Source organism: Cimex lectularius, unplaced genomic scaffold, assembly GCF_000648675.2.
Source record: "Cimex lectularius strain Harlan isolate CLEC.00 unplaced genomic scaffold, Clec_2.1 scaffold31, whole genome shotgun sequence".
Taxonomy (NCBI): Eukaryota; Metazoa; Arthropoda; class Insecta; order Hemiptera; family Cimicidae; genus Cimex; species Cimex lectularius.
Genome location: NW_019392645.1, coordinates 1,378,733 through 1,401,453, shown reverse-complemented (window position 1 = coordinate 1,401,453; position 22,721 = coordinate 1,378,733). Strand labels below are relative to the sequence as shown.

Sequence of the window (22,721 nt, the reverse complement as noted above, 5' to 3'; positions counted from 1 at the left end):
GTAAAGCCGCATTACTTAAAATTTACTAGGGCTACCTTACATAGCCCTTAAATTAAAATTCAAGAATAAGAACAATAGGAATAACAATGCAAACATTTACAATGAGTCTTCTTTTCGGTTTTTTCTATGTGTTTTCGACTGGACACGGTAAAACCTCTACATACTAAGCCTTAAAATAAAAATTCAAGAGTAAGAACAATTCAAACATTTACAGTGAGTCTTCTTTTGAATTATTTTCTGGAAATGTTTAACTGGCCGTAAAAGCCAAAAAATAAAAAGTAAAAATAGTAGAAACATTTACATTGTGTCTTCTTTCGAAATTTTTCCTGGGATTTTTCGACTGGACACAGTAAAACCTCTACATTCTAAGCCCTAAAATAAAAATTCAAGAGTAAGAACAATTCAACATTTACATTCGGTCAACATTTGAGTTTTATCTGGGATTTTTGGACTGGACATGGTAAAACCTCCATATAATAAACCATAAAATAAAAATTCAAGAGGAGGAAGAAGAAGAAGGTAAACATTTAGAATGAAACTTCTTTTGAATTTTTTTTCTGGAACATGGTACCGAACTACTAAACTTATACTAAACATAAAAATACAAAGTCAAGAGGAAGAACAAGGCAAACGTTTGCACTGAGTTTTTTGTTTAATTTTTTAATCGATTTTTTAACTGGACATGTTAAAATCTTTATACACCAACCCTAAACTAAAAATGCAAGAGTAAAAACAGTACAAACGTTTACAATAATTCATTTTTTGAATTCTTTTCTGGGATATTTCAATAGGATATGGTAAAACCACCCTATACTTAACACCAAAATAAAATTCCAGAGGAAGAAAAAGGCAAACGTTTATACTGAGGATTTTTTAAATTTTTTAATCGAATTTTTTAAACTGGACATTTTAAAATTTTTATACACCAAACCCTAAACTAAAAATGCAAGAGTAAGAATGGTACAAACGTTTACAATGATTCATTTTTTGAATTCTTTTCTGTAATATTTCAATAGGACATAATAAAACCCCCAAACACTAAATCGAAAAATAGTCAAGACGAAGAACAAAAACGTTTACACTGAGGTTTTTATAAAATTTTAATCGAATGTTTTTAAACTGTACATGTTAAAATCTTTATACACCAAGCCCTAAACTAAAAATGCAAGAGTAAAAACATTACAAACGTTTACAAGGATTCATTTTTTGAATGCTTTTCTGTAATATTGCAATAGGACATGCTAAAACCCCTAAACACTAAACTTAAAATAAAAAGTCAAAAGGAAGAGCAAGGCAAACATTTATACTGAGGTTTTGTTAAATTTTTTAACCGAATTTTTTTTTTAAACTGGACAAGGAGAAACCTCTAAACACACCCTAGACTAAAAATGCAAGAGTAAGAACAGTACAAACGTTTCAATGATTCATTTTTTGAATTCTTTTCTGGGATATTTCAATAGGACATGGTAAAACCTCCAAATACTAAACCTAAAAATAAAAAGTCAAGCGGAAGAACAAGGCAAACGTTTACACTGAGTTTTTGTTTAATTTTTTAATCGATTTTTTAACTGGGCACGTTAAAATCTTTTTACACCGAGCCCTAAACGAAAAATGCAAGAGTAAGAACAGTACAAATGTTTACAATAATTCATTTTTTGAATTCTTTTCTGGGATATTTCAATAGGATATGGTAAAACCACCTTATACCTAACCTTAAAATAAAATTCAAGAGGAAGAAAAAGGCAAACGTTTATACTGAGGAATTTTTAAATTTTTTAATCGGTTTTTTTTCTCTGGACAAGGTAAAACCTCTATACACCAACCCTAGAATAAAAATGCAAGAGTAAGAACAGTATAAACGATTACAATAATTCTTTTTTGAATTCTTTTCTGGGATATTTCAATAGGACATGGTAAAACCTCCAAACACTAAACCTAAAAATAAAAAGTCAAGAGGAAGAACAAAGCAAACGTTTACACTGAGGTTTTTATAAAAATTTTTAATGAATTTTTTTTAACTGGACATGTTAAAATCTTTACACACCAAGCCCTAAACTAAAAATTCAAGACTAAGAACATTACAAACGTTTACAATGATTCATTTTTTGAATGCTTTTCTGTAATACTGCAATAGGACATGGTAAAACAACCCAAACACTAAACCTAAAAATAAAAAGTCAAGAGGAAGAACAAGGTAAAAGCTTACACTGAGGTTTTTATAAAATTTTAACCAAATTTTTTTTAAATGGACATGTTAAAATATTTATACACCAAGCCCTGAACTAAAAATGCAAGAGTAAAAACATTACAAATGTTTACAATGATTCATTTTTTGAATGCTTTTCTGTAATATTGCAATAGGACATGGTAAAACACCCAAACACTAAACCTAAAAATAAAACGTCAAGAGGGAGAACAAGGCAAACCTTTGCACTGAGGTTTTTTTAAATTTTTTAATAGATTTTTTTTAACTAGACAAGGGGAAACCTTTATATACCAACCCTAGACTAAAAATGCAAGAGTAAGAACAGTACAAATGAATACAATAATTCATTTTTGAATTCTTTTCTGGGATATTTCAATAGGATATGGTAAAACCACCTTATACTTAACCTTAAAATAAAATTCCAGAAGAAGAAAAAGGCAAACGTTTATACTGAGATTTTTTAAATTTTTTAATCGGTTTTTTTTCTCTGGACAAGGTAAAACCTCTATACACCAACCCTAGAATAAAAATGCAAGAGTAAGAACATTAACGTATAAAGATTACAATAATTCTTTTTTTGAATTCTTTTCTGGGATATTTCAATAGGACATGGTAAAACCTCCAAACATTAAACCTAAAAATAAAAAGTCAACAGGAAAAACGAGGCAATCATTTTCAGTGAGTCTTTTTTAAATTTGTTTCTGGAATTCCATCAAACTATGCTAATAGTTTTAGTTAACTTATAAAAAATAGCTAATTGACGTTGCTGATTTAATAGACACAGATACTTATTGCACAAAAGAAAATTTTACATAAAACAAATGATGTTTGTCTTGTTTGAATAAAAATCAGTGAGAAGAGAGGAAAATTTGCACACATTTTAGTCGATTGTGTCCAAAATCTTACAAAATGGATCTATACATATACAGATTTCTAACTGTTGGAAATATACTTTGTCATCAGAGAATTCCAAAATCCTGAGAAAGATACGATTTGTAAATGTAAATAGTTGACAGATAAAATTGGAGTTCAGTTTAGTACTTACGGCCTAGAGATAGAGGAAAAAAGAAGCTAGAATTAAGACCAATATTATCACTTAAAAGCCTGTTTATTTGATATAAATTTCATTAATAAAATGGGATAACTTACATTCTTGTATTATGGAATTGTTATGCTGCACAATAACAATTCATACTATTGTGTAGATATGTTTTACAGTCTGATTTCATGCCGTTGAAACGTTCAGAAATGCTCTGAGCGAATTTTCCCTGGTGGCGGCGATTATCTTTGATAAATTTATCGCCAAAAAGAAAAAGACTATTATTACAAATATTTCCCACAAGAGAAAGCCAAGGAGGATTTTAAAGGGAGAAAAATCGCCTTATCAAAAAGTGAAATAAGCGAGTATTTTGAACAACGGTTAATAATATTTTCGACCGCTGGATTTGTTTAATATTATTATTATTTTTAATTAATTGAATTAATAGTGTCTGTTGTGTCACTGTCGAAAAGTCCTGACCAACGGATGAGATTATCCAACGGAGACAATTGAATTTGTTCTTAGCGAGGAAGGGGCAGCGATGAGAAAGATTCTTAAGATTGGTTTATGGATAACAATTTCTTAATTCGAGAATGAGACTAAGTGAAACTGAAATTCTACGACAGATTTCAGTTATAAAATAAATAAATAAGAATAATTCCTGAAAGAACGACCTCTGGCAATGATTTACAGCGAATCCGTACAAAGGTCGTTAAAAACATTCACCTGATTAAAAAACAACAACTATGTTTTCCGTTGTTTAATAGTCTCTAGTCCAAATGGATTTTTTGGTATTTTAGAGAAATGGTTTTTTTCTCTGTTCTGTGGCTAAGAATGAGCCTATGACGTTTGCGGTGTAGCTAACTGTAAATCAACCAGTTTTCGTCCCTTTCGTTTTAAACGATATTACTACAGTTCAACGAGAAATTTGGTTATTTGAATCATGGAACAATATTGAGCCAAGTTCAAGTTATGCTTGTTTTCCACCTAATTAAGTTTAAATTAAATCTTTCCCGTTACGCATGTGATTTATTTATTTTTTTTATACTACATTGGAGAATGATAGAATTGTGTTTAATTCAGAAATAATCTACCGAAAATCCAATTTTTGTTTTGTTTTCTATTTCGCCATACCGACAGAAGATGATGGGACATTCCATGAGATGAAACCCCGTTTCTTTTAAGCATAATTTCTCCTTATTTGTATAAATCACCGATAAACGGTTATCGACAGAAAGAATACTATTATATCGACAAACTTTTTTCTCTTTTTTTCGTTGTAAAGCTCTGGATGGTTTAAACGGAGCGAGAGACATCCTGGTAGAAAACCTAACCTCTAACACAACAACAAAAATTCCCATACCACTTTTCTCTATTACGTGGACTGAAACGATTTTGTGTCCATTGTGCTCGTTGTACACAAGCATTTGTTAAAATTTTAGTTAATATTTTTACAACTTTTTTTAAAATTAGAAAACCAGGAGTTGAAACGATGCTCGGCCTCAATCTGTTTCACTGCCATTTTCGACTCCGTAAAATCGGTAAAGGGATGAAAGATCCCTCGTCATTTTACACGTCGGGAGACGGCAAAGGTTCAAAATCCGAGGTCAGAGGTTGGGATGGAAATACGGAAGCTAAATACTGGCTGGAAATCTGGAATCCCCCCTTGTTTTCCAGTCGTGTCGTTAAATGTTTTCGGTTGGGCGATTTCACGGCAATAAAAAAGAAAAAAAAAATGTAGAAATCAAGAAGAACGAGTATGTTTCCAGGAATCCGCTCGGACTGAGTGGAAGAGTTCCAAAGGGAGGAGCGAACTACGCGTTTGGGAAAAAAAGCCCATTTTCTCGGGAAAAGGGCAACGTCTGCCCCTCGTCGTATTCGACGTTATCGACCTGGAAACTGGGAATGAAATAAGGAGAAAAAGAGCTTTTTTAACGTAGGGATGAATTTTTGCCAATGGTCCGACGACGGCCGACGTGTACGGGGGAGAGGTCACCATATTTCGGGTGGAAAAACGACCCTCAAGCTCGAGACTGGACTGGTACAAAAAAAAACTACGGAAAATCCCGTCCAAAAGACTATCCCAAATGAGAAAAAACCCGTATCGATCGGAAAGAGTTTCAAAACAAAACAGGAGAGCAAAAGATCCGGGGATATTGACAATGTTTTCGTCCTAACCTCAGCGGTCGGGGAGTCGTGTTGTGACCCGACATCGGGTCGGATTCGGAGTAAATATTTACGCCCCTAACGAAATCGAACGGGCCCAGCTGGAAGAGTGGAAAAAAAAACTAAATACTTACCGGAAATAAATTGATTAACGAATCACGTTATGTTGTCTCGTGGATGTGATATTTGCCCCCCTGAAATCAGGGAGCCAGCGACGGAAAAGGAAAACGTCTCTTCTTAAACTAATTAAGTTGTAGTTATTCTTCTTTAGCACTGGTCGAATCACTACAGTCGGCCGCGTACCAGTTCGTTCTCCTAAGACGATCTCCTCCGAGGGAAAAAAAATCCAGTTTCGAATATTTTCGCCTTTCAAACGAGATTCGCGTAAAATGTGAGGTACATTAAATGTTATAACAGGGATGGGAGAAAAGGCGAAGCGAACAAGCACTTTCGGGCGAGTCGATAACTGGAAAGCGGGGGGGAGGCGGACGTTGAGAGGTGGGGGTGATGACGACCCGCTCCCCTCTTCGGGCGAACCGGCAGCCCTCGGCCCCAAACCAACTTGGGCTCGCCCGCTGGCAACGAAGCCTCCACCCGCCCCCGCTCGACGATCCCCCCCACACGAAGCCGTCACGCGCATTACCGAACCCCCCACCACGCCTACCGGTCACTTCGCCACCCGCCAGAACACCCGCTCCATAGCCTGGAGGGCAAAACACAAAAGAACCTCGCCTCCGACTCCGTTCACGGCCGACCTACCCAAAAATATCGCAAAAACTAAATTCTCACGTTAATCACTTTCGTTCTCTTTAAATTGTAAAGACACATAGGCACATTCATTTAAACAAATCCTCAATCATTCCATCCACTCGGATATATTTCACTCTTAATTTTCTATTGTCAAAGGCACGAGCCTCACCTATTAAAACTAGTGATAAAATTTCATCTTACTTTTTGAATAGGTGTGATATTTGCCACATATCAATCGAGAGAAAAATCTCTCAATTCTCACTTTTATATTCTTTAAATTGTAAAGGCACATACATTCATTTAAACAAGTCCTCAATCATTCCATTCACTCCGATATACACTGACAGACAAAAAATTCCGCCCACTTGTAATATAACGTGATTTGTACATACATTTACATATTAATCAAAGTTTCACGTTTTTAAAGTTTAATAATTGAGTCTATCTAAAAAAGTAAAAAAATACAAATTGCTACGGAAAATGAAAAAAAAAATAAATAAATAAAGACGAACAGATAAAATTTGTTTTAATATTGTTTTACATTTTTAATTGACATTTTAAGATCGCGTATTTCCTCCTTTTGCGTTAATTACTTCTCAAAGACGCCTCGGCATACTTTCTAGCATTCTGGGAATGTCTCATTGCTGGAAGTTAGCCCATTCTTCAAAAAGAGTCCTTTCAAATTCGTGGAGTGTATCAGGAAATGATGGATGTGCTCTTATTCGTCTTTTGAGGTTATCCCATAAATGTTCGATGGGGTTCAAGTCTGGAGAACGGGCTGGCCAGACTAAGACCCTGATTTTATGCTGTTGAAGGTACGTTTGTACTACAGGAGGTACATGTGGACGGGCATTATCGTGCATTAGAATAGGATTGTCGCTGATTTCATCGAAGGTAGGCAACGCATGATGTTCCAAAATTTCATCCACATAACGAGTGGACCCTCCACAAACAACAACCAACTCTGTGCGACTCTCCATTGAAATTCGCGCCCACACCATCACTGAGCTACGTTGAAAAGGTTGGCCGTGGGAAAAATTATAGGCGTTTTACCTTTCATTCCGCCTTGTCCACACTCTTTCATGCCTATCTGAAGATTGTAGAGGAAATATACACTCATCTGTAAAAAGTGCAGCGGACCAATCGTCCAAAGAAGACCAATGGCTGTTTTCTCGAGCAAATGCGAGCTATGCAACTCTGTGTGTTCTGGTCAATTCTGGTGGGCTAAAAGCGATCAGTTCATACTGATATAATCTTCTTCGAGCAGTGCGTTCGGAAATTTGGACTCCTCGAACTTGCTGGAGCTGATGATTCGTTTGAACAACATTAGGGTGCCGGTTTCGTAAAATTCTCAAAGTCAAAAAAACGGACATCCTGTGGTTCTGTTACCCTAGGGCGTCCAGAACCGGGCCTTCTATGGTAGGACCCAGTTTATCGAAAACGACATCTCCGATGGCAATAGCAGCATACCTGATGGAACGTTCATCATTAACAAGTGCCACACCACGCGCAACATCCTCAGCACTAAGTGGCATTTTTAAGTTTCAAAATTGAAATTAAGAAAACAAAGATGAAAAGTAAACAGTTTATTGTATCAGAATTCAAATGAGATTGAATAAACATTTTAAATTCCGTAAAAAGTAAACATTGATAAATCCTTTATCCTTGTTTTGGATTAAAGATTAAGTGTGTTTACCTCTAATTGATATTATCAGCATAAAACATAGTATAAACAAATATTTATTGGTAAAAACAATGAGACAAATTAAGGGCAAAATATTCTTTTATCGAGAAAATGAAAAAATCAATCGGGCTGAATGTTTTGCCTATCAGTGTATTTTGCTCTTAATTTTCTATTGTCAAAGGCACGAATCTCACTATTGCAACTATCAGATTTGGTCCTGATGATATGAGAGCAAAAACTATCAATTCTCACTTTTATCCTCGTTAAAGTGTAAACACATAGGCACATTCATTTAAACAGGTCATTCCATCCACTCGGATATTTTTCACTTTTAATTTTCTATTGTCAAAGGCACGTCGTCTTACCTATGACAATAACCAGGTATGGTCCTCGTGAACAAATTTCATTTAACTGTTGAGTAAGTGAGAAATTTGCCACAGAACAAGGATGAACAAAAATGCACAATTCTCATTTTTATGCTCTTTAAAGTGTAAAGACAAATACATTCATTAAAACAAATCCTCGGTCATTCTATCCATTCTGATTTTTTTTCACTGTTAATTGTCTGTTGTTAAATGCACCGAGCCTCATCCATTTCAACTACCAGCTATGTCCTTCGTGATAAAATTTCTTTTTCCTTTTGAGTAGGTTTGATATTCGCTATAGATCAAGCACGAGGAAAAATTCTCAATTCTCACTTTTCTTTTTGTTTTGTAAATATTCTCAATTCATTTGTTCGTTCTTCTCTCTTCCATTTTACCCATTCGATTTCCTTTTCGCTATACTATGCGCCTGATATTCCTTTGAATTGTAAGTTAACGTTATGACTTTATGTTCGGCTTAGTTTTATATTCTTTACTAAATTTACTAGTAGAGCTAGGTTTTACTGGTCTCTCTTGGAATCAGATAGCAATTAATTAAAGCCCTACTCGTGTTATTTGTTTTATTTCCAAGCCCGGCCATTGAAAGTTTGAACATCTGCTGATTCGTGGTTCTCACATTTTATCATCTCTCTTCCATCTGGTTGCTTTTCCATCTTCCAAAATCTTCTGATCCCTTTGAATAAGCTGTTATTTCTTTTAATTATAAATCAGCGCGTGACATTCGACTTATTTGTTCCATTCTTTGCAGATTTTCTTCGCAATTATGATCGAGTCAGGAAGGTTTATGTTTCATATGAATCTTCTCCTTCTCTCATGTTCTCATATCTTTCTCAAATGAAACGTTCGTTCTTTCCACTTTCCCGTCTATTTTACTTCTTATGCCTCCTTATAATTAATTTTTAAAAAGTCTTGATTACGTCTACTTTCTTATACAACTTTCCTTCTTATCCTCGTAATAATTTTTGGCAAATTTTGTATGCAGTTCTCTTTGGGTCTTTGAGAACCACGTTTTTTCTTAATTACACCCTGCTCGTGCTATTTGAATCACTCTCTTTTCGAAATTCCAGTCCATCTATAGACATTTACTTTTCTTACCAACATCTGCTGCTTCTCACGTTTTCTCAACTGTTTCTCACGACATCTGTTCCTTCTTCCCTTTTCTATCCGAACCCATTTCTTTTCCTTCACACACTACTTTTCTTCTTAAATCTCTTATTTGGCTAACTGGAAAATACATTTCTGATTAGTTGAATGATCGAACATTTGTTTTAATTGTAGCTCTGCTCAATCATATATTTGACATTCTTTATTCTAAACTTCGCAAGATTTACTAGCCTAGCTAGGGAGCTAGGAATGGCTGTTGTTTTAGCATTACTTTTCACTCTTTTAAATTATATGTTTTCGTTTTTCTATCTTCCATTATTTCTAATTATTCTTTGTATGTAAGGTCTTGTTTGAAATGAAAAAGTTAGTGTCAAGAGCGGGATTTGAACCCACCCAAGCCGAAGGTCGTGAGTTCGAATCCCGCTCGTGTCTCTAACTTTTTTTTTTCAACCAGGACCTTACATACAAAGAATAATTACATAACTGAAAGAAGTAATTTGCGGGTGTACCTCGTTAATCAAATGGACGGAAAGAGGGGAACGGAGGAACAGGAGCTGGACATATCACTTCCTACACCTTACAACTCATACCTTACCCCTTTTCTTACCCAATCTCACAATCCAGCCTCAATCTAAGTGTTATGCGACGACGCTCGATGCGAGATGTTATACCGATGGTTGGATGGTAAAGGGTAACTACCAAACGGAACCTCAAGGGTACCAGGTGAATGAGCTAGAAGGCTGCAATGCCTGGAGAGCACAAACCCCGCTTCCTAGTATCCATCATCATCATCACTCCATTTTTCCATTCTTCCATCCTTTCCAATACTTTCTTTTTTAAGCCTCCTCCTAATTAGATTTGTAAATGTTGTCTGGGCTCATTGAGTATAAATCAACGCGTTTTACGATTGTGGTGTTCGTTTTATTAATTTTATATTTTTCTCGAATTCCTAGCCGAGTTAAGTACGGTTGGTTCTGTTTGAACACCTGCTGCTACTTTTAACATTTACTCATCTCTTTCAAGCTCCATCTGTTCATTCTGTCTCTTTCCAAACTTGCCTGTAAATTTTAATTATTTTAAAACTATTTCCCTTGTTTTAACTTTTGTAATTTTATTATTAACTCCTACTCTTGTTTGTTTATCCCTGCCCTTTGCCCTGATTGCTAGTCGACTTAACTTTGGGCATTTGTTATTTATTTATACCGTGAATTTTTCTTCCAAACTAAAAACAACTATTTGGTTTTTTTGCGTGATGACGTCTTTGGACCGCAGAAGCGCCGGTTTTTCCACGAGGTCGGCTAATTAACAAGCCCTAACGCTAAGCTAAGACAGTCCAGTCCAATATCACCACTTTCTAAGTACGCATTCCACAATAAATAATGGAAATCGTCATTTGTACAACCCTTATTATTGACCATAGCCACCCTACCAACGACCACTATAAATTGCTTCAATTGTGCGGAATTTTTTTCTCCTGATTTTCAAAATATATTAGAATTTCGCAGTGCTAATTGGATTTATTATTCTTTTATCTAAGGCCTTGGTTGAGATGAAAAAGTCACGAGCGGGATTCGAACCCTCGACCTTCGGCTAAACCTTTCATCTCAACCAAGACCTTAGATAAATATGGTCAATTACGACCGCTAAACATAAATAGATAAGTGTTAAAGTTGAATAAACATATTTTTACATATAGAAATGTATATGTATGTAGCACGTTGTAGCTTATACAATTCCTTGTTTCTTTAATTTTGAATAATCACTTCATTTTGCTCGAGCTTGAAACTGATTTAGTAATTCCAAATTGACATTGCTGTTCAGTTGCAAGTTTAATTAGAGCCCAGATGGTTGTTGTTTCAGGACGATAGTACAATAATTTGGCAGCAGATTTTTTTTTGTTAGGTTGGAGTCAGTTGATTAAAAATTATAAAATTTCGTTCCTCCACTAAACCAGACCATCGAACTCCACTCGGACCTAAATGGCCATCTATGTCTCTGGTTCCTCCTGACAGATGTTTCTGTCTCCGGTCTGTCCATCTTTAATAATAGTGTAAAAAAAGATTAAAATAACCTTTTCCCTCCGCAAAAAGATCTCACCTCCAGTCTATTTCAATCAAGTACCCCTCCCAACTGCTGACTAGGTGCGGTACCTAGGACTATATATTGACAAACGTCTGACGTAGAATCCTCACACACGACTGGAACGACAACAAGTTATGAAACGTTACTGAGCACTTTCACAACTTCTTGACAGACGTTCTAACCTACCTCTCTTAAACAAAAGACTACTTTATAACACCCTAGTGAAGCCGATATGGACGTATGGACTGGAAGTGTGCGGTTCAGTCAAACATTCCAATATCCTACGCATCCAAAGAGCCGAATCCATAATCCTCAGAAAAATCCTTAATGCTCCCTTTTATGTGTCCAACGAAACTACCACAATAGACATAAATACTCCTTTTGTCCAAGAAGTAATCCACTCCCGTTGCCGAAAATTTTACACAAACCTCCCAGCCATTATAAATCCTCAAATTCAAATCCTCTCATCTCGTCGAATTCCTTCCAACCCTCTTCGCCAACTAACAAGACTATGGCCACGGGATATTCTATCCAGTGACAACAATAAAATAAAGAATACTTACGAGTACTACGAGTGGGTACTTTATCCACTCTTGTTTATTTATTTACTTATTCAGACACTGTTACTAGATAACAAAATGAAGGTAGTTGAAATAAAAAAACTCTACGCCTACCAGTGTTTGAGTTTTCCTAATTCCATCATCCATCCATCTGTGCATCATATAAGGGCCTTTTGCTGAACCTTTCTTCCAAATGTCTCCATTATCTATGACCACTTGGAGAGTTCTGCCAAAGTTTAGTTTTTCTCTAATTTTGTCAGGTACCGTTATAACCATCTCGTTTATTTTAATCCTTTCCAGAAGCTTGCAGTAGGCTACTCCGAGCGCAGTTTCCATTGCTGCAGTGGGGGCATGTATGCGTTGCTCGATGCAATTTTGACTTCAATCAAAAATTACAAGTTTCATTGTTTTTTATAATTAATTCACTAATTTCGTGGTCCGCTTGACCAATTGATACATGACAATTAAATAAGGTTTTTAGTTGAGATGAAAAAAAGTCAATGGCACGAGAGGGATTCGAACCCACGACCTTCGGCTAGAACGACGTCTTAAAAAACGGAAAAATTTTAGGAGTCAAAAAATCGATAAATTTAAATTCAAACAAAAATTTCTATTTAGGGGTGTGCTAAAACGAAATTTTGAATCAGTTCACACAAAAAATTATGACCTAGTTTACTTGAAAAATATTTAGTTTTTAGAAATTTTTTTGATATTAATAAACTTTTATACTTTTAACTATATTTTTATTGCAATCTACATAAAAAATATGTAAAATCATATATTCACATAGTTGATCTGAGCAAGTATAAAAGACGAAATAAAAATATTAAAAAATGCAAAATTTGAACTATAAAAAAAAATTATTTCGAATCGCCAAAAAAGGTTTGGTCCAAATCAGTGACTCACAAACCTGGTCGTCCCCTTGTTAGATAAATAAACGTTCACCTATTTTTTAAACTTTCAACGTTACAGAACTTGTTCAACCTGATTAAGCCTAGGCGGGAAAAAAAATCTTTCCACAAACGTTTCTACAAAATACAAATCTACAAGACAATACAGTCACGAAACGTTCTCGTGACATTGTATTACAAAGGGAATGTGAAATCGCCCCCAGAAATTTCCTCTTGTGTACACCCTCAGGTTCGGCTACGCTGCATCCAGAAGGAGTGAAATTCAGTCCATGGAGTACGCTCAAACTCTCTTTTACGAGTTATTTTCCCGAACAGTTAATAGTGTCTGATGGAATTTTTGTTCTAGGTTGTAAAATGTTTATGCAGTCTGATTTGAATTCTGAAGCAATAAGTGTTTAGTTTTTATCTTTGATTTCTGAATTTCAATTTTTAAACTTAACAATGCCACTTAGCTGAGGATGTTGCACGATGATGGACGTTCCAACAAGGTATGCAGCTATAGCCATCGGAGTTCCCTACGAAACTCTGCGAGATGCCGTTTTCGAGAAACTGGGTCCTACCATAGAAGGACCGGTAACAGAACCCCAAGATGACCGTTTTTTGACTTTGAGAATTTTGCAAAACTGGCACCTTACTCTTGTTCAAGCGATTCATCAGCACCAGGAAGTTCGAGGTGTCCAAATTTCTGAATGCACTGCTCGAAGAAGATTAAATCAATATGGACTGATGGCTTTTCGCCCCGTAAGAGGACCAGAATTGACCGGAACACAGAGTTGAACGGCTCCCATTTGCTCGAGAACACAGCCATTGGTCTTTGGACGACTGGTCTACTGTACTTTTTACAGATGAGTGTATAATTCCTCTACGATCTTCAGATAGGCATGAAAGAGTGTGGAGAAGGCGAAATGAAAGGTACGAAGCTTATGATTTTTCCCAGGGCCAAGCTTTTCAACGTAGCTCAGTGATGAAGTGGGCAGGAATTTCAATGAGAGTCTCACAGAGTTGGTTTTTGTTCGTAGAAGGTCCACTCGCTATGTGGATGAAATTTTGGAACATCATGCGTTGCCCATCCTCGATGAAATCAGCGACTATTCTAATGCACGATAATGTTCGTCCACATGTACCTCGCGTAGTACAAACAAACGTACCTTCAACAGCATAGCATCAGGGTCTTAGCCTGGCCAGCCCGTTCTCCCGGCTTGTACCCCATCGAACATTTATGGGATAACCTCAAAAGACGAATAAGCGCACGTCCATCACTTCCTGATGCACTCCACGATCTTGAAAGGACTCTTCTTGAAGAATGGGCTAACCCCTAGCAAAGAGACATTCCAGACTGGTAGAAAGTATGCCGAGGAGTCTTCGAGATGTAATTAAAGCAAGAGGAGGAAATATTCGATAATGAAATATTAATTAAAAATCTAAAGCGAAATTAAAACTAATTTTCTCTGTCCTTTTTTTTATTATTATTTCATTTTCCTTAGCAATTTAATATTTTTTAAACTTTTTTAGACAAAAATTATTTTAAAATATATACAAATCAAGTTCTATTACAAGTGGGTGGAATTTTTGCCTGCCAGTGTATGTAGGAATCAGAACGTAACTGAGGGAATCTGCCCAGTTATTAATAAAAAATTGTACGTCTGTTCGTACAGAAAGTCAGTGATTTTGTCTGTAGACAGCAGTCTCGGTATAGTTTATAATTCAGCTCGGTTAAAGAGACTAGAATTTGGCTTGGAGAGAGATAGCGAGTGAATTCGATTCATCTGACAATTTTTTGATCAAATGCGTTTCAGGAATTTCTAAAACTAATATTCAATTTTGGCTACATTTCTAAATTTAAATACGTAGGGACGATCACAGTTGTTAAATTTTTTGAAAGCTTCTATAGATTTGCAGGCAGTAAAACATTCTTTTGAAATTATTCCTTTATTTTTAGTTCCTATCGTTTTACTGTCGTGTACCCAAATCGATCGAACTTAGCCGCAAGCGACCCAAACCCCAGGAAGGGCTAATTTTACCTAACAGATTCTCTTGGAATGACTGTGGTTGAAAGAGAGACCTGTTGTGGTCCCCTCTCCAAAACTGACAATCCCATGGAGACTGCAATGAACTATGTTGTGAGTAGTTTTCTTCTGTTCTCACCAGGTTCTATTCTTCCTTATATCTCCTCTTAACCAACTTGTTTTATTTTTCTACAAATTGTTTTGTTGCTAATAAAATGCTATTGTTTTCTATTGCTGCTGATTTATTAAAAATGCTATTTTATTTTTTTAATTTTTTTATGTATTTTAAAAGTACAAATAGGGCTTAAAGCCCACTTACGTTTACATATATTAGAAATAAATTTAGTTTTATAAACATAGAAAAATAATAATAGTAATAGCAATAATAATACATAGTAATAGAAAGGGTTTTGTGTTTCTAAGAAAATAATTTATATTGCTATTTTAATTTTTTTCTTTCTTTCTTTATTTTAAAGTTACAAATAGGGCTTAAAGCTCAATTACATCACAGCAAAATAATAATAGTAGTAGCAATAGCAATACATAATAAACAGTAAATAATATGACATAAAAAAATAAAGAAAATAATAATAATAAAGAAATCTAACAAATAAAAAGGGTTTNAATCCAACGAATAGAAAGGGTTCAGAATAAATTTCTAAGGTATTCAGTTTACAAATTTAAAATTCCCCAGGCTATACGTAACTCCTTCAATATTTTGGATCCCTTTGAAATCTTAACTTTGTAAAAGAAAATAATTTACCTTGACCTCGTCTTCCTTTATAAACTCGTGAATAATCAGATCGTGTCTCCTTATTAAATTCCAAATTAAACTTTAATGTTCCCTGGCTCTCATCCTGGAAACATGAAATATTCTTCATTTCTGCCCGTAAAGCTAATTACATAAAAGAAAGTCCCATCGATAGGTTTTAAAAATTAAAAATCAGTTTATGTACAATTTTCATTGCTCCATTTTATGTATGTCTCATTATCGTTCTGTAACCACATAGCTATGTTTGTTTAATATTTACAATTTTATATTACTATGTTATGCTAGTAGCTTGGATAGTACTAATAATTACCTTTTTATGTTAGTTTTTATGTTTTTTGTTTGTATTCTCTCAATTATGTTAAATGCATATATTTACAGCTATGTTTTATTTAATAATTCACACTTCCAATTATTTGTTATTGCATTGTAATTCTAATTTAGTTGTTTCTTTAATTAACTATTTATGTTTTGTAATGAATCACTAAATTAGCTCTTCTAACTACTGTATAATGTAACTATTGTATAATTTTAACAGGCTTTGCCTGTAATATAAATAAATAATAAAACATATAATAAAAACAATTTTTAAATTTTTATCTCAACTAAAAACCTTAATTAATTGTAATATATTAATTGGTCAAGCGGACCACGAAATTAGTGACTTTAATGAATTAAAAATGAAGTATACTTCACTAAAGCTCTCCTTGGCCATTTCATTTGTCGCCGAGAATCAAATCCGATTACACGACATTTGAAAAATGGCAAAAAGGAGGGAAAATTGGAAAGGTGGGGTTGAGATGGGAAGTTTTTTAGTTGAGTGGATCGAGGTCACGATAGCTCAAGTGGTAGAGCAGCGGCGTATCTAGCCGAAGATCGTGGGTTCGAATCCCGCTCGTGCCATTGACTTTTTTATCTCAACTAAAAACCTTAATTAATTGTCATGTATTAATTGGTCAAGCAGACCACGAAATTAGTGAATTTAATAAAAACAATACTTTCATGACTACATCAATAATGACAAAAATATTATATTACCTAAAATATTGGTTATTTGCAAGTGAATGAGAGAAAAACTGAAAGTTAAAAGGAAACGAGGAAAAGAAAAGAAAGAGGGAAGAAAAGGACATGATTTGTGTCGTTTTTATAATAAAAACAATACAAAACAATAATGACAAAAATATTATATTACCTCAAATATTAATTATTTGCAAGTGAATGATGAAACCTCATTAAGAGAGAAAAGCAGAAAGAGAAACAATTTAAAAGGAAATGAGGAAAATAAAAGGAACAGGGAAGAAAAGGAGATGATTTGTGTCGTTTTTATAATAAAAACAATACAAAACAATAAAATATTATATTACCTAAAATATTAGTTATTTGAAGTGAGTGATGAAACCTCATTAAGAGAGAAAAGCAGAAAGAGAGACAAGTTAGAAGGAAACGAGGAAAAGAAAAGGAAGAGGAAAGAAAAGGACATGATTTGTGTCGTTTTTAAAAACTCAGGTGCTATGGACATGAAATTCGACACCTTATCACTTACTATTGTATCCCTTGCATAAACAACTTAATGTTAAACGCCAGTTACTTTCTCCCTCTTCTGATGACCTGAAGGTCTATACTTTCCTAAGGCTATAACTTCCATTCATGATGCGAGCTTCTCAAAAGTCTGTAAATAATCTTGTACAGTGGTGTTCGTGCAACAGCATGGAACTAAATGTAAATTAGTGTAAGGTTGTTAGTTACTGTCTTGAATGTAGTTTGTTGCCTTTTACAATTATGCCATACTAGACATCCAATTGGAATGGCAGTCTATCACCTGGAACCACCTACTCTAACAGCCTGACGTTTAACTTGCATTGTACCTCAATAATTAATAAGGCAAATCAAATTTTAGGCTTCTTACATAGAACTACAAAAAATTTTAAGGATGCAGAAATAATGATTATACTGTTTAAGGCTATGGTCCGTCCCTTTTAGAACATTGTTTAGTTGTTTGGTCACCACATCAGAAAATATTAAGTAATTCAGTAGAAAATGTACAGCGACGATTTATTCGCACTCTCCAGTTTAAAATTGCTAGAACATACTTGGATACATTGTACAAATTTATTATGGAATCCGTAGTACTGCAAAATTATGACCTGATATTGTTTTACAAACTCTTAAAGAATATGATCGAATGTCCACAATTAATCATTTTAGTAAATTTCCATGATTCACAATGTAACACCAGACAAAAAATATTATTTTCAAAATCCATGTATAATACAAATTATTTAAAATTTAGTCCGATTCCCTGACTCATGGAAACGAGTAATACACTTTCTTTACATTGTGACGCTTTTTACCTACTTTTAACTCTAAATATAAAAACTATAGGAATATCTTAAATAATACTATGAAAAGTGCAAAACTTATTTATTACAAAAATTAAATAGACAAATGACATTAAAAAATCTGGAAAATTATTAATAATGCAACTCAAGAAAAGAAAAATAGAAGAGAACATTTTTTTAAAGTCTTCAAATATCATCTATAGGGAAATAAAAAATAATTTAAAAATAGCATACGTTTAACAAATTGTTTGATTTAATTGGAGAAAACATAAAAAAAGAAATTAAAACTAATAAAATGTATTATATAAATTTTGTTACGAGTGTATTTCAATTATGAGGTTGTATGAACCCTCAGGGTGCTAGTGTTTAAAAAAAAAGAAAAAAACCGCTCATTGGTAAGTATGTCAGGTTCAAACGCAGGGCAGCTGGATTTGAACTCAGAACCTTTACCTTACTAGTAATGAGCACGGTGTCTACGCCTTAACCAGTGTAACCACCGATGCCCCTAGGAGTGTACTTAAAACTTTCAACTTTTCAAACAGAGAACTTTTTTAGAACTTTAAAATTCTTTCATAAAGGTAAATATATTACAAATTCTTTATTTAAAATTAAATATAAATATGTATTACTTCTTTAATAAACATTTTATATCTCCAATTATATCAAACTGAAAAATGGTTAGGTAATGAAGCAAAGATGTTCACTCCCATCATCCAGACTACAGAATAGTGTAATACTAGACAGGCATAAGGCAAGAAGCTTCAACTACCCCCAAGGAAATTAAAGAACTGGTGAATCAGGAAAGGAGAAGATGGCAACAATCAAGGGACCCTGCAGACAAAATGTCTTTAACAATATGGCCAAAAATTAAAAAGTTTAAAAATCTTAATGACGATTCCATCAGAAATTATCTAGATCTAATGCCAAGCAAAGCCATTGACGAATTGAATTCTCAAATTCCCCCATTACAAAAAGAGGGTGGTAGAGAGAGATAGTAGGGAAAAAGCCGAATTTTTTGCCAGTCAACTTGCATTTTCAAAAAAAAAAAAAAAAAATAATAATCTACAATCAGACTGAAATATGCTCCCAGCATCTTGAAATTTGCAAATGTCATTATGATGCAAAACCCTGGGAAACCGCTGAACGAGGTCAAACCATACATATCAATATCACTACTACCGACAATCTTTAAGCTTTTCAAAAAGTTATTACTAAAAAGAATAATACCTACTGTAAAAAAAATTAAAAATAAAAATTAAAAAATCATCCCTGACCACCAATTTGAATTCAATTCCAAATCGAGAATTCTCACAAGCTTTTGATAAGGTTTGCATGAAAAACTCATCAATAAGATAAAAGGGATACTACCAAAGAATCAGTTTCTACTTAACTGGCAGACATTGTAGAGTCAAACAAGAAGCCTTATATTTATAATTAAAAACAATAAATGAAGGAGTGCCACAAGGTAGCATACTAGGTCTACTACTTTACTTGTTATACACTTGTGATTTTCTAAAAATAGATGAAGTAAAAATTGCAACGTTTGCAGATAACACGGTGGTTATCATCAATCAATCATTCATCCAAAATCCTTCAAAAGCTTGTAACAAGATAAATAAATGGACAAACAAATGGAAAATCAAACTCAATCAGCATAAATCTGTGCGTATAAATTTTACAATCAAAAAATTGGACCATGTTCCTTCTCTCACCATTGATGGAGCTATTATACCATATAGCGATACAGTTAAATATCTGGGGATGATCTTAGATACCAAGGTGCAATAGAAAGAGCATATGAAGAAAAAAAAAGATTAGAAATAAGGTTTAAGGTTTAGACAATTATACTGGTTGATAGGACGCGGCTCCAATCTTACTATGAGAAAATAAAATATTATACAAACATGTCCTAAATACTATGCGGACGTATGGCATTCAGCTATGAGAGTGAACCAAATATAGCAATATCGAAATTAAACAAACACTCCAAAATAAAATCTTATGTAACATGGTCAACGTACATACGGAATAATGAGTTATGTAGGGATCATATAATCCCTGAGATCATTCAGAAATACTAAGATTTACTTCCAAACATCAGTCTCACCTCAGCGAGCACAAGAATGCCCCCAAAGCAAATCCCCCCCCCCCCCCGAAAAACAGCTTTGGTCATAGCATTATTCTGCATTTTCCCTTTCTTTGTTTTAACTAGTGGTGTAGTAAATAATTTTATGAACATTGGAGTGTAAATCTTATTGTACCAATAATTTAGGTCATAAATCAAAAGAGTATGTAAATATTTATTTATTATATATACATAATTGTAAATTATAAGGCCAGTTTTAATATCTAAAAGTTAAAAAAAAAAACAACTCTGGTTCTAAAGATGATTTAAATAACATCACCAATTTCATTAACTTTAACTTTATCCAAGGTACTAGAAAAATGCATAAATGTTGTTTAATGAATTTTCATCTTCTTAAAAAATCATTGACATGAATTAATATGGTTTTATCATTGGATGACCACACACCTTTTGAGGTTACAAATTGTACTATGGATGCAGGTAACCATGCATTTTGAATCATTTAGCTATTCAAAAATCCTTTGATTTGGTTGAACATGACACATTAATTAAAATTTCGGAAGACATAGGAATTACTTGACGTTCACTTGAATTATTTAAGTTTTATCTGTTAATAACTCAGTTCTTATTTTACTTGTAATTTCTGGTATTCCACAAGGGACGGTTTTAGACCCAATCCTTTTTTACAATTTATTTACACAAACTACTTAAAACTGTGATCTATACCACTATGATACACTGCTAACCAAAAAGTGATCAAATGTCTGCCAAGTTGGAGGGCAATGAAGCTTCCTCACATTTTGTGCATGCGCTTGCACATATGTTGATCTGATTGGTATAAAATTCATAGAGGATCAACTAGAAAGAAACGCAAATAGTTATTAAAAATGTTGCAAGAATCCAACTTTTTTTATGCACATGCACATATGTGTTAATTTATAGGGCATCTAGAAAGCAACCAAAAAATCCCTGAAAATTATATAAAAGTTGGTCCCATGGTTTCGGAGTTTTGCCGGTTACAAGGAATTGACCATAGACAGACATGGAAAAAAAATTGTCATCAAAAAAAGATATCATGTTATTCAGCCAAATTAGGTGCAATTAAGATAGTGCTCAAGTATATTTTACATTCCCCTGCTTTTCAATACCATTTAATAATATGCACGGACAGCCTTCATGCTATTCAAGGGTTGCGAAATATGGCTAATAAAATTAAGCACTACATTGTAACAGAAATTAAGAATTGAACACCACACTCACTCCATCATTTATCATTTCTAAAAAAAGGATTAAGAAGCTTGTCCATAAGCAGATGTGAATAAGGTTTCTTTCGTATGGATCAAAGGTCACATGGGCTTATACAGTAATGAGAAACCCTACAGAATAGCCAAAGTAGCAACATATTTTTGTTATCCACAAAACATACAGAAATAATTCCAATTTCAAATATTGGGTACAAAAACCAAATAGAATGACAACTGGCAGTCCGGCATATACGTCTTCTGACAAGCGCATAGCATCAAACTCTTTTCACCCTGGTGAAAAACAACACCATGGTTCTTTAAATAAGAAATGAAAAGATCAGAAATTACCAAAATACATCGTTTAAGAACAAACCATAGAATCTGTGCTGAATATTTACATATGATAGGCAAGAGAGATCATCCTAATTGTGCTGTATGTGGGGTAAAAGAAGAAGATCGTGGTTATGGAGGTTTCATCACTCATAGCGGACTGCTAGTCCAAATAACATCTGACCATGGATCAAATTTGATTGGAGAAGATAGAGAAATGAAAGAACTATGTAACTGGTTAAGATAAAATGAATGCAAAACCAAGGATTCACCCTGTAAATATGATGTTTCGACCCCAGGTCGTTTCTTCATATCCTCCCCAACCGCCAATTGTTAGGGTACAAACCAGCACATTAGTGTTGCTAATGTATAAAAATATGTGACCACTTTTTTTGGCCAACAGGAAGATTAATAGAGACCTATCAAGGACCAGATGGGATCAAGGACACTCTAAAAGGATGGGAAAGAATACATTTGGTCAAGTAGTTCAGTCAGCAGTTTAGCTTCTCTGCTTCCCATATTATTATTTATATATTATTGATTTTTTAACAAGGGTGCACAACAGCAAAGGTCATAAGGTCATATCATCCCTCGGGGTGTTGGTATTTTTGAAAAAAAAAAGCCCATTTGTATGTCAGGTTTGGATACAGGGCCTCTGGATTTGAACCCGGAACTTTTACCTTACAGTGCCAAGTCAATGCCTTAACTGTTGTGATCACCGATGCGCCTTGCTTCCTATAGACGTATAAATATGTAGTATAGCCAAAGCTTAAAATAGATTAAAAATGATTCTTTACTTTTTAAGTAAAAAATTGGTGGGTGGGATGTTGTCTCATGGCCCAAGATTATACTTTTTTCTAAAGTAAGATTATTGTAAGTAATAATTAAAATGTAAAAAAAAGTAGGTGTTGATTATTGAATAAGTGAGCTGCTAAGAAAATTTGGACAGTGAACGGGTATTGAGTGTGACCAAGGAAACCTCCTTCCCTTAAATTCTGCAAATGTAGAGCTTTCTCTGAACTGGCACTAGCTTTCTTTCCAACCATTTGGACCACCAGAAGA

The 22,721-nt window shown here is 34.2% G+C and overlaps 1 protein-coding gene and 1 long non-coding RNA gene across 2 annotated transcripts in view; one reads left to right on the top strand and one right to left on the bottom strand.

Annotated features, from left to right (window-relative positions):
* Positions 1-5,951, bottom strand: part of LOC106670512 — a 43,127-nt gene extending 37,176 nt beyond the window's left edge. Inside the window, exon 1 of the long non-coding RNA XR_002910974.1 lies at positions 5,546-5,951. This is a non-coding gene — a long non-coding RNA (uncharacterized LOC106670512). The remainder of the gene's footprint in view (positions 1-5,545) is intronic.
* LOC106670440 (Krueppel-like factor 1) overlaps positions 1-22,721 on the top strand; it is a 46,911-nt gene that overhangs the window by 3,174 nt on the left and 21,016 nt on the right. The window lies entirely within an intron of this gene.